The 22,128-nt window shown below is 33.7% G+C and overlaps 1 pseudogene; it reads left to right on the top strand.

The window, feature by feature from the left end:
- Nucleotides 1-21,657, top strand: part of LOC139901933 (myosin-17-like) — a 67,430-nt pseudogene extending 45,773 nt beyond the window's left edge.
- The last annotated feature ends 471 nt before the right edge of the window (nt 21,658-22,128 follow it).

The following is a 22,128-nucleotide window of genomic DNA, read 5'->3' as shown; positions in this document are numbered from 1 at the left end:
TCGAAGCGGTACCGCTTCTTCGGCGGGGTGGAGGGTGGCTGAATAGGTATATCAGCAGGGTCCTCATCATCACTGGAGTCGTCTGAGGAAGAGTCATCTGATGAAGAATCGGCGGATGGTGAGTCATCCGAATCATGTGGTGGTGGCACTGGTGGCTGAACTGGCCGTCCGTGGGTGGCCATCATCTGTCTATATCTGAATGGCGGAATCGGCACTAAACGTCCATTAGGAGCGCGTCGGCACGGCATGCGCATATGGTTACGGAATGGCCCTTCCCCGAACTCCGCGGGAATCACAACACCACTGATGCGGGGCTGTGGCTCCGAGGATCCAGGAGCAGACGGAGCTGGAATCTTCGTAGGGTCTACGTGTCCGTCAATAGTAGCCACTGGTGTCGGCGCACTACTACTAGCTCCGGAAGACGAAGCGCCGGGGTCACTGGTGCATATCGGGATCGGTGTGTCGGCAGCAGCAGCAGGTGGGGTGGCTGACGAGTCTAAACTGCCCAAAACGATAGCAGGTGGAACATCCGACATCTGAACAAGGAAAAATAAATTTTCCATGTCAGTAAGTCATAAAGCAAGCACATATTAGGCCAACAGTTTAAATCATGTATAACAATAAGTAGCATGGCAATAATAACGAATCGTACAGAAGTAGCATGCAATCGAAAGCAAGTAATATCATACGGTAGTGAAATCATGTAGTAGCATATGGCATATAGCAGTAAAAGTAAGCAGCAGCATGCAGTAAGTTCAGCGGAAACAAGTAAACTAGCAAGTTGTAGATTAGTCCTATTAGTGAATCCTACTCGAGTCAGTCTTAGACTCACTAATGCAACCTAATTCCCTACAACCAATGCTCGGATACCAAATATGATGCCCCGTATAAAACCATCGTGTACGAATCATCAACAACAGGATCATTACAAGGTTAAGTACTATATGCTGTAATAAAAGAAGTTGCATTCACGATAAAAATGTGACGTCATAACCGACATCAAATGTTTTACACCGACAGTATGCTTCCACGAATAGCAAGCATGAATAAATGTATGTGACCCTTAGGTCATTACAAAACATAGTTTCAAATGTATTAAAGTTTGAATGCAGATAAACAGTTCATGCGGTGATAACGCTAGAGCAGCGGGTGTCTACGGCAAGACTAGCACGACAGCGAAAGCAAATAACCTTAAGCACCTGAGAAAAACATGCTTAAAAACGTCAACACAAAGGTTGGTGAGCTATAGTTTAAGTATAACAGTATGTAAGGTAGGCCACGAGATTTCAGTGCTACAAAGAGCGTTTCAAAACAGTATGATAAAGTATATGTTAACCGTGGGCACTTGGTAACTAACTTAACGTTTATACCCCCTGAAAGTACACTTGGTAAGTGCGTATGTTTACGAAGTATTAAACACTCGTTAAATGCTAGCGCTACTAGCCCGAGTGGGGATGTCAAACCCTATGGATCCATATCTAAGATTCGCGTTCACGGTTCAAAAACCAATGATTAAACGTTACCGAGCTAAAGGGAATGTTTATGCCGTTGTATAACCCACACATATATAAGTTTAAGTACTCGTGCCTAGTATGTAAAACATAAAATCCGCATGTATTCTCAGTTCCCAAAATAAGTTAAAGTAAAAAGGGAATGCTATAACTCACAATGATAAAGTAGCGGTAAAGTATGACTTGGAAAGTAAGCAAGTAATGAAGGTTGTCCAAACGGGTCCTCAACCTAAGTCAAATAGTACTAAGTCAGTAAATCGTCCAAATAGGTTTAAAAGTATGTAAATAAGGTCTTAAAGGTCATCATCATTCATCATCAAACATAAGACGTAAAGTAGGTTTCGTTTATGAAAGTAGTTTAAAACAAAGGCTGACTTCGATCAGTCACCACGGCCTCTACCCTTACTGAATTAAGGTGAGACCAGTGGACATGGCTCCGTATATGAGTCCTTTAAGTGTGGTAAAATTTACAGAAGCAAACTCGTCTTCGTTTGACCGTGGCGACGGTCTAAGTGCGAGTAGGTCAGAAATTTCTGCACAACGTTAAAAGGACATAGTGACGATCGGAGGGCCATAAAACCTAAAGCGTAACTCGGATTAAGACGAGTCCTATATGAAAAATTATCTACTCGAAAAGATCTATCTGAAAATCAAGGTTACAGTAGCCCAGGTGTAGTGGTCTGGTACAGAACCCAGAAAACAGTAGGTAGAAGACAGTAAACAGAAAAATAGTGGGTTCCTGTGGTCTTGGTGCTCGATGCTTATCACGGTTCTCATCCTTGATGCATATAGCTTCAAGTGTACAACTCGTTGATGTGTTTGCATCATTTTCACCAAGGTTTGACCATCATAACCCAAGTGCAAGTCTAAGACATGAGGCACAACTCATTTAAGAGTTGTATGAATTTTGATGAACCAAAGTTACATCAAAGTCTTAGATCTAACACATACATGAATTTTAAGACTAATAATAAGTTACAAACTTGAAAGTGAACTTATGAAATCAAGATCTTAAGTTGTAGAACATAGTTCTTAGTTTGATCTTGAAGATCCAAGACTCAAAGGTCTAGATCAAGCATAAGTATACAAAGTTATATTTAAAGAAAACTTACTTACATGTTCTTGAACTTTTAAGTTAACTTTTAGTTCCAAGAGATATGAGATCAAGACTAACTTGTAATACTTAACCATTTAACAACAAACATGAATTAAAGTGCATAATATGAAGTAACAAACTAAATAAACAAGTTAATAGGTCATGGTTGTTCATACTTTAAAGATTCAAACCAAAGTTTGATCTTTAAGAAAGTAAACTTTAAAGTTTACTAACATGAATTACAAGTATGAGTTTAACAACTATGAACTTACAAACTTTTGAAACAACAAATGTAGAACATAAACTAGTAAGTTTAGTTCTTGTGTGTTCTTGAAATTACAAGATAAATGAAGAATGAAACTAAAGAGTTTGATTCTTGGAAACTAGTAAGTAAATAATAACAAGTAACAAAGTAACAACAACTAACATGGTTAACCATTCTCGCGTCATGGTGCTACCGGCTCTTTGGTTCACACCATACGCATTGGTTATGATGCTACCGGCTCTTTGGTTCACATCACAACCCGAGTCATACTCGCGTTAAAGTGCTACCGGCTCTTTGGTTCACACTCTAACAACTCGTGCCGTAGTGCTACCGGCTCTTTGGTTCACACTACAACACACGTACTATGACGCTACCGGCTCTTTGGTTCACATCATAGCATGCTCGCACATACTATGGCACTACCGGCTCTTTGGTTCATACCATAGCATACAAATAAATACATTACATACATATGCCTATAATCATTCCACTCACCTCAAAGTCTTTTGTGAAGGATAACCGAGCTTGCAAACTTCAACGTAATGTACCTATTACATTATGCACATAATCAATCATAAGATCAAGTTGGTCAACCAACTCACTCACCATTCTAGTGTCAATTTGACCCAAGGTGCAATTCCGACCCAATTGCACCCTTAACCCTAATATTTGGGTCAACACCACCAAAACCCTAACACTAGTCAAATATGGTCTCAATACCATTTTTACGCAAGGTTATCGTATTTTCACACTCATTAAACAACTTAGGTCATCAACGACTCATATAACCCATTTCAAAGTTAACACACCCATTTGGGTTACCCACGACCCAAATAACACCCACTTGCATAATATCTAAGTGTGCTAGTATTTAACTAACTAGTTTAAGGATCATAATCACCATTAACATTTCAAAACCCTAGGTTAGTCATCCTTTGAGTCTTCAAGACCCAAACTTACCCAAAAATCCCCAAATCACTAACAAATGGGTTTATACACATCACTAACCTAAACCCTAACCCTTAACAATTAATAGTAAGGAAATCAAGGTTAAGACTTACCACTACAATCAAAATATAGCTAGAGAGGAGATGAACAACTTTAATGCTCTAGCTCTAACCCAAAACAAGCTTCTTCCATTTCGATTTGAGCTTTCTCACAATTGAATCACTCTCTCTCTCTCTAGAATTTAAGTGGAAGAGGTTTGGTGGTTGTAAATGGAGTAAATGAGGCTCCACAAACTGATCTAGGGCCTTAAAGTCGTTCCTCATGTGCAATTACAAAAATACCCCTTCAAAATGTCTTAAAATAAAATAGCTGGCCCGACAGTTCATCTGGACGACGTCCAGAATACTGGACGGCGTCCAGCCCTTCACACTGGGACGGCGTCCCACGCTTTTGGACGGCGTCCAAAGCCACTGCAAAAACAGGATCTTACAACTCTCCCCCACTCGAACCGGATTGCGTCCTCCCAATCTACGCCGCATGACAAGCAGGAAGATAGACCAAAACAAACTCTTCGGGCTCCCAAGTAAACTCGAAACCTATACTTCGACGCCATTGAACTTTAAAGGTTCTCACCTCTTTATTTCTCAAACTTTTCACCTTTTCATCGAGGATAGCAATCGGCTCCTCAACATACTCTAACTTGTTGTTTAGCTCAATTTCGTCTAACGACACCCATGAAGAATCATTCGCAAGACACTTATGGAGATGGGAAACATGAAATGTATTATGGATCCCCGCAAGCTCTTAAGGTAATTCTAAACGATACGCAACTTCACCAATACGAACTAAAACCTTGAATGGCCCAATAAACCGAGGAGCTAACTTTCCCCATTTTCGAAACCGAATAATACCTTTCCATTGCGAAACCTTAAGCATCACCATGTCACCTTCTTGGAATTCGATCATTCGCCTACGTTTGTCGGCATATGACTTTTGTCTATCTTGAGCCTTTTTCAAATGATCCCGAATCATATCAAGCTTGCTATTCGTCTCCAAAACCAAATCGGTACTCCCGATTTCTCTTTGACCAACTTCACCCCAACAAATCGGGGTTCGACATCTACGCCCATAGAGCATCTCGTAAGGTGGCATCCCGATACTGGTATGATGACTATTATTGTACGAGAATTCCACTAAAGGTAAGTGCTCATCCCAACTACCACCGAAATCAATAATACATGCCCGTAACATATCCTCCAAAGTTTGATTCGTACGTTCAGTTTGACCGTCCATTTGAGGATGATACGCCGTGCTCAATTTCTCTTGTGTACCCATATCTTCATGAAACTTTTCCCAAAACCGAGATGTGAAACGGGTATCTCGATCCGAAATAATAGATATAGGAACCCTGTGTCTCGCTATCACCTCCTTGATAAACAACTTAGCCAAAGTCTCCGATGATATCGCTTCCTGAATGGGAAGAAACAAGGCACTCTTCGTCAATCGATCAACTATTACCCAAATCGAGTCAAATTGGGTTCTCGCCGTCTTTGGTAACTTTGTGATGAAATCCATGGTAATGTGCTCCCATTTCCTTTTCGGGATTTCTAACAGTTGTAACTTACCATACGGCTTTTGGTGTTCGGATTTAACTTGCAAACACATGACGCATTGCTCGACATACTTAACAACATTACGTTTCATGCCCGACCACCAATACTCCTTCCTCAAATCAAGATACATTTTCGTCGCGCCCGGGTGAATGGAATACTTTGACTTATGTGCTTCATCAAGTAGCACTCGTCGATGATCACCCATTTTAGGCACCCACACTCTTCCTTGAAAAGATAACAAACCATGCGGACCTAAGGTAATAAACTCCGTTTGTCCCACGATTCGTTCCTCATGCTTATTGTTAAGAAAAGCTTCGATTTGAGTCTCGCCAAGCTTTACAAGAAAGTCGTTAGTAATAATCATGCGTAACGATCCTACTCGTATCGCCGGATGTTGACTCTTTCGACTTAACGCATCCGCGACCACATTCGCCTTACCCGGATGATAAAGTATTTCACAATCATAGTCTTTTACCACATCCATCCATCTACGTTGACGATAATTTAAATCTCTTTGATCAAAAAGATGTTCCAAACTCTTGTGATCCGAATAAATCGTACACTTGAAACCATACAAGTAATGGCGCCAAATTTTCAACGCATGCACAACCGCCGCCAACTCAAGATCATGAGTCGGATATCTCGTTTCGTGTTCCTTTAATTGTCGAGAGGCATAAGCGATGAATTTACCCCTTTGCATTAGAACACACCCGAGCCCATTTAAAGAAGCATCATAATAAACCGTCATGTCTTCTACCCCTTCCGGCAACACTAACACCGGAGCTTGACATAACTTCTCTTTTAATAATTGAAAAGCAATTTCTTTCTCGTTCTCCCAATTAAATCTTGCGTTCTTTCTCATCAATTTCGTCAATGGAGAAGCGATCTTAGAAAAGTCTTGGATAAACCGACTATAATAACCGGCCAATCCGAGAAAATTTCGGATCTCCGTAGGCATAGTCGGTCGTCCCCAACTCTTTACCGTCTCTATCTTCCCCGGATCTACTTGAATACCATTTTCGTTCACAATATGGCCAAGAAATTGAACTTCCCTTAGCCAAAATTCACATTTGGAGAATTTAGCATACAACTTCTCCTTCCGCAACGTCTTCAAGACACACCGCAAATGATGTTCATGTTCCTTCATACTCTTCGAATAAACAAGTATGTCGTCAATGAACACAATTACCGACTTGTCCAACATAGGTTGGCACCCTCGGTTCATAAGATCCATGAATGCCACCGGTACATTCGTAAGACCAAAAGGCATTACCACAAATTCAAAATGCCCATAACGCGTTCGAAAAGCCGTTTTCTCAATATCTTCCCCACGGACCCGCATTTGGTGATAGCTGGACCGTAGGTTGATTTTAGAGAAATATATTGCACCTTGGAGTTGATCAAACAAATTGTCAATCCTAGGCAATGGATAACGATTCTTGATCGTCACTTTATTCAACTCCCGATAATCGATGCACATCCGCATACTACCATCCTTCTTCTTTACAAATAAAACCGGAGCGCCCCATGGCGAAGCACACGGTCGAATAAAACCCTTTTCAAGTAACTCTTGGGTTTGATTTAACAACTCTTTCATTTCCGTCGGCTAAACAATAAGGAGTTTTAGCAATGGGGGTAGCCCCCCGGAACCAACTCAATGCGAAATTCTACTTGTCTTTCCACCAGAACACCCGGTAACTCATCCGGAAAAACGTGTTCAAATTTATTAACCACTGGAATTTCACGAATGGGTGGTGGCTCATCACGAGTATCAACAACATGGGCAAGAAAAGTCATGCCACCACCAACAAGAAAACGACGTGCCCGTGCAAAAGTGCATATCGGCACAAGTCTTCTCGTCTTATCGCCATGAATAATTAACTCTCCCCCACTAGGGGTCTTCACTCGAATAGATTTTTTATGGCATGCAATATCGGCTCTATTATGATCAAGCCAATCCATACCAACAACGATATCAAAATCACCCAAAGTCATCGGGATGAGATCGATTTTAAAGTTTTCGGCACCAAACACAACATTACAATTTTTACACACATCAACTACTAGCACCGTCTTGCCATCCGCTATTTCAACTTCTATCAGACGACTTAACTTAGCTAACGGTTTATTAAGTTTAGGCACAAATTTTGGTGACACAAACGACAAGTTTGCACCACTATCAAAGAGTATCCTTGCCGGATTAGAATTAACCATGAAAGTGAAGCGACCCATCCTAATCCATCTGGACAAAGTCCATATCGATTACAAACGATTCATAATAGTTGGTTACATCGCGAGGTACTTGACCTCTATATGATACATTTTACAAACATTACATTCGTTTTTAAAAGACAACCTTTCATTTACATCGAATGTTGACGGCATGCATACCATTTCATAATATATCCAACTATAATTGACTTAATAATAATCTTGATGAACTCAACGACTCGAATGCAACGTCTTTCGAAATAAGCCATGAATGACTTCAAGTAATATCCTTAAAATGAGCTAATGCACAGCGGAAGATTTCTTTCATACCTGAGAATAAACATGCTTTAAAGTGTCAACCAAAAGGTTGGTGAGTTCATTAGTTTATCAAAAATAATCATTTCCATCATTTTAATAGACCACAAGATTTTCATTTCCATTTCTCATAAATATACGTCCCATGCATAGAGATAAAAATATCATTCATATGGATTGAATACCTGGTAACCGATATTAACAAGATGCATATAAGAATATCCCCTATCATTTTGGGAAATCCTTCGGACATGATATAAAACAAAATCGAAGTACTAAAGCATCCGGTACTTTGGATGGGGTTCGTTAGGCCCAATAGATCTATCTTTAGGATTCGCGTCAATTAGTAGATCGGTTTACTAATTCTTAGGTTACCAAGCAAAAAGGGGCATATTCGGCTTCGATCATTCAACCATATAATATAGTTTCGATTACTTGTGTCTATTTCGTAAAACATTTATAAAAATTGCGCATGTATTCTCAGCCCAAAAATATAAAGGGTAAAAAGGCAAATGAAACTCACAATACTGTATTTTGTAGTAAAAATACATATGACGACATTGAACAATTTAGGGTTGGCCTCGGATTCATGAACCTATATCATTCATATTCATATATATATTAAAACATATAATCGTAATCGAGCAATTTATATATATATTTAGTTATGTATTAAAATTAATTTTCATATACAATTTTATTAATACTTATAATATATTATAATACTTATTCGATATGTAATTTAGTTAACGTTATATCAAGATAAATAATATTATATCCTGATATTATGTAATATTAGTATACGTATGTATTAAATATGTTTTTATATACATTTCTTTTGTTTGCAAAGTAGTATTTATAATAATATTAGAGTAAGTATAATAATAATAGTAATAGTAGTTTTAATACTAATAATAATGATAATAATAATAATTTGTATTAAAAATGGTAGTTTTAATAAACATGATAATTGTTGTAATAAGGATACTACTAATAAAAATAATAATATTATATCCTGATATTATGTAATATTAGTATACGTATGTATTAAATATGTTTTTTAAATTTATCTTTGACTTCAAAATTGGAACTCGGTACTAAGAATTGGAATTTGAGATTATGCAAATAGTTTGAGTAAAAGTTTCCTAACCAGACCACATTATTAGATTTTGGGATAAAACTCAAATTCTGGATGTTCATAAATATAACACGAACAGATCACAATATGTGTTCTTAACTTTTTAATAAAAAAATAAGGTAAATACTGTTAAAATAAATTGTAATTGGTAATGGAGAAAGAAAATTAAATGGTTTTGTGTTATCAACTGAATTGCCCGATCCTTTTATATTCAATTCGAATGTTTGGCTTTTAAAATTCACTCAAGAACAAAATATATATAAAAAGATAAAAGGGATATGAAACAGATTTTTGTAACCTTCCTGATAACAAACGAATCTCTAATAGTTATACAGTAATTCAGGGAACAAACCATGAAAAGGTTGATAGTGATCTCAAACTAATTTCACGTAATATTTGTATACTTTGTCTTTTATACTTAATTAATTAATATTTATAATTAATATTAATAATAATGCATTAATGTTAAAAAAATACTAATAATGATAATAGAATTAATAATAATATTAATAATAATATTACTAATAATAATATTATTATTAATAAAGGAATTAGTTACAATAAATGATAAATAATAATATGATAATATTAATACTATTAAAAATGAAAATTTTAATAATAATGATAATAATAATCAATCAATAATAATAACTATTATTGATAATGGTAATATTAATATTAGGTAATGATACTAATATTATTCATATTAATTAAAATTATATTTTTACTATTAGTCATAATAATGATGATATTAACAATGATAATAATAATAATCAAATTTCATATATATATATATATATATATATATATATATATATATAATATTATTAATAATACCTATTTTAATATTAATGTTATTATTTATAATGATAATGAAAGTAATAATATCAATATAATAACTATATTTTAACTAGTTATTAATATTTATTAATTATGTAATATTATATAATATATTTTATGATAACTGTTATTGATTCTTTATTATTTATAAATTATATATATATATATATATATATATATATATATATATATATATATATATATATACACACACATACATATATATACATATAATAATTATACATAGAAATCATATGTATTTATATATAGATTCATTTTTGAATTACACTTAATTATTTTATATCTTATTTTTACATATTTAGTTCTAATGTTAAAATTATATTTTATAATTTTAAATTATTATATATATATATATATATATATATATATATATATATATATATATATATATATATATATATATATATATATATATATATATATATACATATTTATTTATAAGCAATTGTTCGTGAATCGTCGGGAACAGTCGAAGGTCAAATGGATATATGAAATAGTTCAAAGTTTTTGAGACTCAACATTACAAACTTTGCTTATCGTGTCAAAACTATATAAAGATTAAGTTTAAATTTGGTCGGAAATTCCCGGGTCGTCACAGTACCTACCCGTTAAAGAAATTTCATCCCGAAATTTGATAGAGATGGTCATGGCTGATAATAAGTATGTTTTTATGACGATTATGAGTTGATAAATAGAGTCTTATCAACATTGAGTAATATTGATAAAATAATTCAATTACTCGAAACGTACGAGTGAAGACTATCACCAAAGATTGAGATAAGGTAATAGATATTCGTCTTTACTTTTGACATAGTCACGTTTGAATTCCGGAATTCAAAAGATTTAAAAGAAAATCATGGAAATCTATATGATCTGAATTCTTCGGGATTTATGGAAATTAAGATCTCTTTAATTAAATGCGATCATCTGTCTCGATTGCTTTATCTGGTATCTCCACTATAAATGAACTTCTTCTGTTCCATTATTTCCCACCACTCCCATTTTCTATACTTTAATTCATTCTTCCAAATTATCAATCAATATGCTTCATCTAGTTTTAATTCTGGATATATTCTTGACTTTCATATCGATCATTCTCCTTTTTCATCTACCACCGGGGAATCTGTTTACTTCTACTTCGCTCTTGGGGTTATTGTGTTTATCATACTCCCATGTTTTTATATTGCTTTTCGTATTAATGTACACGGTTTGTGATTTCTGTGTTGTTGTCAAGTTTTATATCTTCCCTTATGTTTCGGAGCTCTTTGCCTTTTTATTCTCTTCTCGACCTCTAGTAAAACAAGTAATGGTCCAGAATTCATAAGTATGGAGTTTCGAATGAACTTAATGTTCTAAACAAGAAAGAACGTAATAGTACGATTTGATTTGTCAAATTACCAGAATCACTGAGAATAGAACTATAAAGAATATATTTTCTTGATATGTTCAGAAGTTAAGCAGAATGAAAGAGTTATGTAACATGGCACATGATGACGTTAGGGTCTGTGAATCATCACGTTCCATTAGAAACTCAGCATGACTTACTGTAATATAATCACGTTGATCAAGTGTCATTATATTATACTAACTCATGCATCAGTTCCCAACATTACTTCAATAACATTCATATTTTAAGCTCGAAAGTTTACAGAATATAGAAACTAACAGTTTCTATATGATGTAACACTGATAGCACTAAGAGATTAATGATTTCATATAAGAATAGTTATGAAAATATCTTCAGAAATATGGAGGATATTTATAATGAAAGATACGATGATATCTTGGAATTTCTAATATCGAAGGATGGTGAAGAAAATTTGTCCGCAAGAGTTTGGAGTCAGAAGCAAGGTATTCGCTAAAGATTTCATCAGAAACAGAATCATCAGGATTCTTAATGTACAAGTTTAGTCCTTGTGATTTGTTCAGAGACTCCTTCGTAGTTTGCTCAATCAGTTTTTCAGTTGCAAACTTTTTCTGAGCTTTGTCAACATACAATTCTTTATCATCAACTTTTGGCTGTTGAGGTCGTTTACAGTTTTTGTTGCTTCATTCAACTTTTCAAAATTCAGAGTATTAATTCGCAGACTGGGTGCTTTTCAGAATTTCAGAATGGAAGATCATAGTTCTAAGAGATAAATGTTATATGGATACATATAACTGTTGTTGTGGAAACGTTGCGAGACTCACAATAAAGATTTGCTGATTTCCGGTAATTGGTATGGCAATTCTTGTTACCAGATGCAGATGAGTACATGATGAGACTTCAATAGATAAATATATTGATTTGTCGGAGAGATTTAAACCAAGGAGCGACGAGGTTACTGGCACATCTGCTGGTAATATGGTGGAATATAAAAGGTTTCCCGGTAACAATAAAAGAGCACGCATATATATCAAGGTTATAGTAAGGCTAGTCCGACTGAAAAGTCGAAGTTGACTTGTTGGAGCTGTGACAAATTTGGCTAATTTGAAAAGGAATTGCAAAGTTATTTTCGGTAATAACAATGCCAAAGGAGTTAGCACAGATAAGTGTTAGACGTTTACTCAAGTTCCGAGTGTTTTCAGGTGCATCGCTATATGCATAAATCTTTCCTTCCGTAGATGAAGTGTGGTTGGTTCATCCTCTCGATTGAGGTGTTTTCAAGAATTATGAAAGGTTTGAATGTAGATTGTAATCGTTGAGATACAAATGAGGTTTAAGATGAACTCAAGTGGCAAACTTGAAGAAATATTTAGTTTCATATGTTATAATCAATATTTTAATTCATTTTAATTGTCCAATGTTATTAGTCCATAGTCGATAGTCTACAGTTAACAGTCCAATAATTCATATATAGTTTAATATATAATATTCGAATTAATTAATACGTATCGTGACCCGTGTACATGTCTCAGACTCGATCACAATTCAAAGTATATATATTATTATAGAATCAACCTCAACCCTGTATAGCGAACTCTAGCATTACAGCATATAGAGTGTCTATGGTGATTCCAAATAATATATATAGATGCGTCGATATGATATGTCAAAACCTTGTATACGTGTCCCGATATTTAAAGTGCGTAAAATAAATAACATAAATTAAATGACGATAAATTAAATGCGTAAAGTAAACAACAGAAATTAAATGACGATAAATAAAATTACGATAATTAAATTGCTATAAATAAACTGCGATAAATAAAATGTAATCAGTTAGCTAGGAACAGTTAGCGTGGAGTCTTAACAATATTTCTCATATTTAATTTGTTTGTTTCTAACAAATTTTATTTTGTCAAATGTTTTCTTCATTATGCCACTTGTTGGATTCTGATAGGTCAAAATCCAAATATGAAATTGAATGAAAATGGTTATTCTATGGTGTACGGATTCGTATATCTGTAGATGAGAGTAGGATAGTAAATGACTGTCGAATCAGATTCGAAGAATGTACAGTGTAACTTATTAACGTGAAATCTAAATATTCCTCGGGTATTACCTACCCGTTAAAATATTTTCACCATTAACTATTAACGTGAAATCTAAATATTCCTCGGGTATTACCTACCCGTTAAAATATTTTCACCATTAACAGTTTGTACGAAAGACTTTTTAATTACAATCTTTATGAAAATATATATACATATATATTTTCTTCAGACGTAATCATGGATTTAATGAGTTAATATGATATTAAACTCATTTGATTTACCGTTAGAACAAGAATATATAATTTCTAAAACATTAGAGATTACATAACCGTCATGTCGAATGAAGATAGATGATGTAGAACGTCATGTAGAACGAAGATAGTAGATGTAGGACATCATGTGGTATGATGGTTATGCTGGAGGTATAGACTGTGAGTTTGAGGCGTGTAGAGTTGAGGCTTGTGTTACGGATGTTGTTGTTGGTGGTACTAGTGCCGTTGGTGCTGAGGCTGGTGATGTTACTGGTGTTGGTGATACTACTGGTGCTTGCAAATTCTATACCATGCTCTCTAAAGTTTACACTCGAGCTCGGAGTTCTTTAACTTCTTCTACTAACCCTGGTTGGTTATCAGTGTGAGGTATAGGTCAGATATCTTTTCTAGTTCTGTTAATGGTAGCCTCAAGACAAAAAATTCTTACAAAAAGGGTATAAACGGTGTTGCGAACAGGTTCGCCGGTGAGTGCTTCAGGTTCTTCACCAAGAGATAAATTCGGTTGGTGAAAAGGATCGCCTTCTTTGCATCTCCATTGATTAAGTCGACTACGAACCCATCAGATGAATTGGGGATGGATGATTGGTTGATTCATTCTGATGACACTGCTTTCGGAGTTTAGGTGAAACTCCATATCGGAATAGCTGTCGGAATCCGAGGAATTCGAACTAGTTGAGGGATTCATCTCGTACGATCAGATGAAGGATTTTCGATAAGAAATAGATTGTAGGATGTAGATTAGTACTTTGCAATACATAATTTACATATGCATATATAATACTAAAATTCCCTAAGTTACGAAGGAATCTACGGAAGCTATCAGGTAAAGGTAACAATAACAGATACGCTAAGATATGAATTTATCTATACATTGCCTATGTAATAGAGGCAGTAAGACGTGTCTAGACTTTAAGGATGATATAAGCAAGTAATTTTCGACACAAAATGATAAGCAAAACTTTTGACATGCAGACACGGTCGAAGTCCAGACTCACTAATGTATCTAAACAACTATCAGTTAGACACACTAATGCAAGACCTGGTTCGCTAAGACCACCGCTCTGATACCAACTGAAGCGACCCGTCCTAATCCATCCCGACAAAGTCCATATCGATTACAAACGATTCACAATAGTTGGTTACATCTCGAGGTACTTGACCTCTATATGATACATTTTACAAACATTGCATTCGTTTTTAAAAGACAACCTTTCATTTACATCGAATGTTGACGGCATGTATACCATTTCATAATATATCCAACTATAATTGACTTAATAATAATCTTGATGAACTCAACGACTCGAATGCAACGTCTTTCGAAATAAGCCATGAATGACTTCAAGTAATATCCTTAAAATGAGTTAATGCACAGCGGAAGATTTCTTTCATACCTGAGAATAAACATGCTTTAAAGTGTCAACCAAAAGGTTGGTGAGTTCATTAGTTTATCAAAAATAATCATTTCCATCATTTTAATAGACCACAAGATTTTCATTTTCATTTCTCATTAATATACGTCCCATGCATAGAGACAAAAATATCATTCATATGGATTGAACACTTGGTAACCGACATTAACAAGATGCATATAAGAATATCCCCTATCATTCCGGGAAATCCTTCGGACATGATATAAAACAACATCGAAGTACTAAAGCATCCAGTACTTTGGATGGGGTTCGTTAGGCCCAATTTAGGATTCGCGTCAATTAGTAGACCGGTTTACTAATTATTAGGTTACCAAGCAAAAAGGGGTATATTCGGCTTCGATCATTCAACCATATAATGTAGTTTCGATTACTTGTGTCTATTTCGTAAAACATTTATAAAATTTGCGCATGTATTCTCAGCCCAAAAATATAAAGGGTAAAAAGGCAAATGAAACTCACAATACTGTATTTTGTAGTAAAAATACATATGACGACATTGAACAATGCAGATTTGGCCTCGGATTCACGAACCTATATCATTCATATATATATTATAACATATAATCGTAATCGAGCAATTTATATATATATTTAGTTATGTATTAAAATTAATTTTCATATACAATTTTATTAATACTTATAATATATTATAATACTTATTCGATATGTAATTTAGTTAACGTTATATCAAGATAAATAATATTATATCCTGATATTAAGTAATATTAGTATACGTATGTATTAAATATGTTTTTATATACATTTCTTTTGTTTGCAAAATAGTATTTATAATAATATTAGAGTAAGTATAATAATAATAGTAATAATAGTTTTAATACTAATAATAATGATAATAATAATAATTTGTATTAAAAATGGTAGTTTTAATAAACATGATAATTGTTGTAATAAGGATACTACTAATAAAAATAATAATAATTTAAAATGTTATTAATAATAATAATGATAATAAAGATAATACTTAATATTATTAACGATTAAGTTTTATGATTATAATTTATCACACTCCTTTTTGTCAAGTTTATATAATAATAGCATCGTTCTTAATACTTAATATTTTAATTATATTATTATGCGTAATCGTAATCAGTTTACACTTTTATATGTCATACACGTTTTCATGGGCGTATCAAATTTATATCTATACTTAACAATACTATATAATTATATCATTTTGTCATGTCATACGTAATCATAAACATAATCATACTTATTTTATCCATAATACAATAACTATAATAAAAGTTGCATTATTTTTATAACAATAACTATAATAATGATAAAAATAATTTAAACAATAATGATAATACTAATAATAATAATAATACTAATACTTAATAATAACATAATAATAATAATAATAATAATAATAATAATAATAATAATAATAATAATAATAATAATAATAATAATAATAATAATAATAATAATAATAATAATAATAATACAAGAAAAAGGAACTACCTCTAAATCAGCTTTTTAAAAAAATATGCCAACGCCTAGGCTCGAACCCGATATCACTCGCATACCTGCTAACACCCTTAACCAAATGAGCTACTGCCCATTTCCTAATTAAACTCCATACCCAATTCTATTTAAACTGTTTTCAAGTGTTCATCTTCTTCTTCCTTTTAGAACCAAACGAATCGTGAACCAATTAACCTAACAACTAGATAATATATTCAATTTTAAACTTCTATTTTGAAAATGAAACGTTCCATATAAGATTGGATGGGTTAATAGAAAAGAAAAAAAAATAAAAGAAAACATCCTGCTGTTCGTAAAAAAAAAATACAAGAACTTAAAATCGAATTTCAACCTAGAGATGTTTTGAGACCTCAAATCCTTCATGAAATATTTTCTAAATCGCCATTAAAACACACTGGAAAAAACAATTGAACTGGAAACGACATATAACTTCAATAATTCGAAGGAAGAACAAACAGTTGACTTTTTTTAAATTAATCTTTGACTTCAAAATTCGAACTCGGTACTAAGAATTGGAATTTGAGATTATGCAAATAGTTTGAGTAAAAGTTTCCTAACCAGACCACATTATTAGATTTTGGGATAAAACTCAAATTCTGGATGTTCATAAATATAACACGAACAGAGCACAATATGTGTTCTTAACTTTTCAATAAAAAAAATAAGGTAAATACTGTTAAAATAAATTGTAATTGGTAATGGAGAAAGAAAATTAAATGGTTTTGTGTTATCAACTGAATTGCCCGATCCTTTTATATTCAATTCGAATGTTTGGCTTTTAAAATTCACTCCGGAACAAAATATATATAAAAAGATGAAAGGGATTTGAAACAGATTTTTGTAACCTTCCTGATAATAAACGAATGTCTAATAGTTATACAGTAATTCAGGGAACAAACCATGAAAAGGTTGATAGTGATCTCAAACTAATTTCACGTAATATTTGTCTTTTATACTTAATTAATTAATATTTATAATTAATATTAATAATAATGCATTAATGTTAAAAAAATACTAATAATGATAATAGAATTAATAATAATATTAATAATAATATTACTAATAATAATAATATTATTAATAAAGGAATTAGTAACAACAAATGATAAATAATAATATGATGATATTAATACTATTAAAAATGAAAATTTTAATAATAATGATAATAATAATCAATCAATAATAATAACTCTTATTGATAATGGTAATATTAATATTAGGTATTGATACTAATATTATTCATATTAATTAAAATTATAATTTTACTATTAGTCATAATAATGATGATATTAACAATGATAATAATAATATTAGTAACAATTCAAATGTATCAAATTTCATATATATATATATATATATATATATATATATATATAATATTATTAATAATACTTATTTTAATATTAATGTTATTATTTATAATGATAATGAAAGTAATAATATCAATATAATAACCATATTTTAACTAGTTACAATACAATAACAATACAATAACAATACCCATATTTTAACTAGTTATTAATATTTATTAATTATGTAATATTATATAATATATTTTATGATAACTGTTATTGATTCTTTATTATTTATAAATTATATATATATATATATATATATATATATATATATATATATATACATATATATATATATATACATACATACATATAATAATTATACATTGAAATCATAGTACGAAAAGCCTCCTCCATATCGGAGATCCATCGAGCACTCTTGAGTGGGTCTCGCTCACCTTCAAAGGTGGGAGGTTGAGCATCTTTGAAGTTTTTATAGTGGAAGTCTCGTCTTCCCGCGTTATCCTCTTTAAGAACAATCTTAACTTGTTCCTTGACTAGATTGACTACTTGTTCGTCAATCGAATCCAAGAACATCTTCTTAACATCCTCTAGGAAGGCAGCATGACGCCTTTGCATAATGGCCTCAACCTTGGCCGTAAACTCGACATCCTCACTCGTACCCCCTTCATTGTTCTCGGGTCCGTTTCTCGTCTTCATACTATAAAATGGAAAAGATTAAACAACAAAACGAAAGGACTTAACACATATGTATATACATATACACCACACTACCCCATCTTTCTCAACAGTCGTCGTACATCACTTGTTTGACACGATTTAAACCCGTAACAATGGTAGCTAATCATTATTACGCGAGCACATCGCATTAACTTGCTAGTACAACGTTTATCTCGCTTGATGATTGCTAACACAACACAAACAATTAGCGCAAGGTTAGTTCACATAAACCTAAACACTAATCAACTCCCGGTCCAACCCGTCTCCTACAAGTCCCACATAAAGCGCATACACAAATAAATCTAAGTCTAGGCACCTATCTCAAGTCGCCTAATTCCCTTAGACCATGCTCTGATACCACTTGTAACAACCAGACTTCGTTAATCCAAAAACGTAAAAAAAAAAATTCTGACTCAGTACATCTGGACGGCGTCCAGATTCTTGGACGGCGTCCAGTACTGAAGGCCTGGACGGCGTCCAGGCTTTTGGGACGGCGTCCAGCCTTTTGGGACGGCGTCCCATTGCACTGTCAGGGACTGATCCCCGTGCTCACTTACGTGAGCGGAAATCCCGCTTCCCGGTACTATTAAACGAAAACCTTTTTACAACATATCAATTTAAGTAAAACTAATAGATTTCCAACATCGAAACAAGTTTTACAAAACGGGGCCCACATCGGCCGTTTTACGAGTTTCGTACAAATCATGAGTTTCGACCACATTAGTTTAATTTCCAAACGACACTATGAGCATGGTGTTTGGGGTTTAAACTACCCAAGTCTCGGTCAAACTCCAAAAGCTATCACATCCCCAAAGCGTCCCCTAAACAACAAGCGGGATCTCTAATCCAATCGAATGCCCTTACCCTTATCAACGCCGGAGCCTATAAAAAGATAAACAACGAGAGGATAAGCAAAGCTTAGTGAATGCAATAATTATACCCATATATATATAATATACCTACTTGCAATCACTTACCATATACCGCATATACGCTAGCAATACAATTAGCATACCATTCAAGTACAAAGCTAATAATCTCCAACAAACCGCTACTAACGTAATCAATAACATATAATCGACATAATATAATATGCTACAAAACAATACACAACCATGGTTAACCATTCTCGCGTCATGGTGCTACCGGCTCTTTGGTTCACACCATACGCATCGGTTATGATGCTACCGGCTCTTTGGTTCACATCACAACCCGAGTCATACTTGCGTTAAAGTGCTACCGGCTCTTTGGTTCACACTCTAACAACTCGTGCTGTAGTGCTACCGGCTCTTTGGTTCACATCATAGCACGCTCGCACATACTATGGCACTACCGGCTCTTTGGTTCATACCATAGCATACAAATAAATACATTACATACATATGCATATAATCATTCCACTCACCTCAAAGTCTTTTGTGAAGGATAACCGGGCTTGCAAACTTCAACGTAACGTACCTATTACATTATGCACATAATCAATCATAAGATCAAGTTGGTCAACCAACTTACTCACCATTCTAGTGTCACTTTGACCCAAGGTGCAATTCCGACCCAATTGCACCCTTAACCCTAATATTTGGGTCAACACCACCAAAACCCTTACACTAGTCAAATATGGTCTCAATACCCTTTTTACCCAAGGTTATCGTATTTTCACACTCATTAAACAACTTAGGTCATCAACGACTCATATAACCCATTTCAAAGTTAACACACCCATTTGGGTCACCTACAACCCAAATAACACCCACTTGCTTAATATCTAAGTGTGCTAGTATTTAACTAACTAGTTTAAGGATCATAATCACCATTAACATTTCAAAACCCTAGGTTAGTCATCATTTGAGTCTTCATGACCCAAACTTATCCAAAAATCCCTAAATCACTAACAAATGGGTTTTATACACATCACTAACCCAAACCCTAACCCTTAACAATTAATAGTAAGGAAATCAAGGTTAAGACTTACTACTACAATCAAAATGTAGCTAGAGAGGAGATGAACAACTTTAATGCTCGAGCTCTAACCCGAAACAAGCTTCTTCCACTTCGATTTGAGCTTTCTCACACTTGAATCACTCTCTCTCTCTAGAATTTAAGTGGAAGAGGTTTGGTGGTTGTAAATAGAGTTAATGAGGCTCCACAAACTGATCTAGGGCCTTAAAGTCGTTCTCCATGTGCAATTACAAAAATACCCCTACAAAATGTCTTAAAACAAAATAGCTGGCCCGCCAGTTCATCTGGACGGCGTCCAGAATACTGGACGGCGTCCAGCCCTTCACACTGGGACGGCGTCCCACGCTTTTGGACGGCATCCAAAGCCACTGCAAAAACAGGATCTTACACAAGATTGTGATCTTGTGTCGTTCGTGTATGTTTGAGGCAAACATAGACAAGGGAATAATAACAAGATAAGAAATATTGAGAGAAACAAGATTGTGATCTTGTGTCGTTCGTGTATGTTTGAGGCAAACATAGACAAGGGAATCTTAGGTTGTGAACCTCGAAAGCTTTCCGTTTGTGATTGCTTTCCTCGACTGGTGATCTAAACAACTTCGATCCTTTCCGCTTCCGATTCGGGTACGTTCCGAATTCTTTAAATACTACAGTATGTTACTTTTGATCATAATTTTGACGTGTATTGTCTTTTTAATAAATTTGGTTTTGAAACTTATTTTACTGCAACATCCTTCTAACTTTTTTTTTTTTACATTACACAGGTCATTTCAAATATGAGAGTTTTAATGTCAGAGGACTCAAACAATGCTGTTGGCAATTCATTCTTGCTAGATGACGATTCAAGGTATATTAACAATATTTTTTTTTAGTATTTTCTCATTAAGACACGTTAATTTTTTATTTATTTTTGTTTATAATGGGTTGATACTTGGGTTTATTGATGTAGCATACCATTCTCTATGGACGACATATCCAAATTTATCTCACAAGTGGACATATGTGATATTGAATATCCACCATTGATTCGTGAAAACTCAGGTTTCACATTTTTACATCAACGGACAGAATGATATTGAATATCCACCATTGATGCAGTGTTTATGGTTCATTTAATTACGGTGTACGTACTATACTTTGAGCCTTTTGGTTGGGTTGCTAAGATGTGATTTTTATTTATCTCTAATATTCTAATTTTTGTTATATACTCCATCATTTATCATTGATCATGTTTCAAATATATTAGCACAAGAGAGGTCGTACACGCAACATTTTTTTGTTGTTACTTAAGTTTGGATTATTTACATTCACAAACACCTAATAGAATGGAGGAGTTTTCTAAAGTAAATAATCCATACTTAAAAATCATTAATATAGCCTTAGGCGTATGTTTAATGTTTACATAATTACTAAAATGAATGTTAATTATGATTTTTTTTTTAAATAGTAAAAAATGCATGGCATATTAGAAAAATAGTTTTTCAAACTCAAATTTTATAAAAATAGGAAAACTGACTTTTGAATTGCCGGTGTGTCAGTTTTCG

Source organism: Rutidosis leptorrhynchoides, chromosome 3 (genome assembly GCF_046630445.1).
Source record: "Rutidosis leptorrhynchoides isolate AG116_Rl617_1_P2 chromosome 3, CSIRO_AGI_Rlap_v1, whole genome shotgun sequence".
NCBI lineage: Eukaryota > Viridiplantae > Streptophyta > Magnoliopsida > Asterales > Asteraceae > Rutidosis > Rutidosis leptorrhynchoides.
This window is presented reverse-complemented; position numbering and strand designations above follow the sequence as displayed.